The sequence below is a fragment of the Aptenodytes forsteri genome, unplaced genomic scaffold (assembly GCF_000699145.1).
Source record: "Aptenodytes forsteri isolate BGI_AS27 unplaced genomic scaffold, ASM69914v1 Scaffold162, whole genome shotgun sequence".
In the NCBI taxonomy this organism is placed as follows: domain Eukaryota; kingdom Metazoa; phylum Chordata; class Aves; order Sphenisciformes; family Spheniscidae; genus Aptenodytes; species Aptenodytes forsteri.
In genome coordinates this window covers 71756-72024 of record NW_008795132.1, presented here as the reverse complement: position 1 = coordinate 72024, position 269 = coordinate 71756, and the positions used below count along the sequence as shown (strand labels likewise).

The 269-nt window shown below is 64.7% G+C and overlaps 1 protein-coding gene across 1 annotated transcript in view; it reads left to right on the top strand.

The window, feature by feature from the left end:
• The window catches only part of MAP3K12 (mitogen-activated protein kinase kinase kinase 12), a 27547-nt gene that overhangs the window by 27066 nt on the left and 212 nt on the right, over positions 1-269 (top strand). The window lies entirely within an intron of this gene.

The window sequence follows — 269 nt, the reverse complement described above, 5'->3', positions numbered from 1 at the left end:
GCTAGCATGGGGTGTGTGTGGGGGGGTCCTTAGGGTCCCCCAGGGCTGGTACTATGGGGTGGGGGTCCCTAAGATCCCTCAGGATGGGGTTAACAAAGGGAAGGGGGTCCCTTAGGGTCCCCCAGGGATGGGTGCCATTGGGTGGGGGGGTCCCTAGGGTCCCCCAGGGCTTGGTACTATGGGGTAGGGGTCCCCATAGCTCCCCAGGACAGGGTTAGCAAGGGGAAGGGGGTCCCCAGGGCCTCCAGGGCTGAGTACTATGGGGAGGT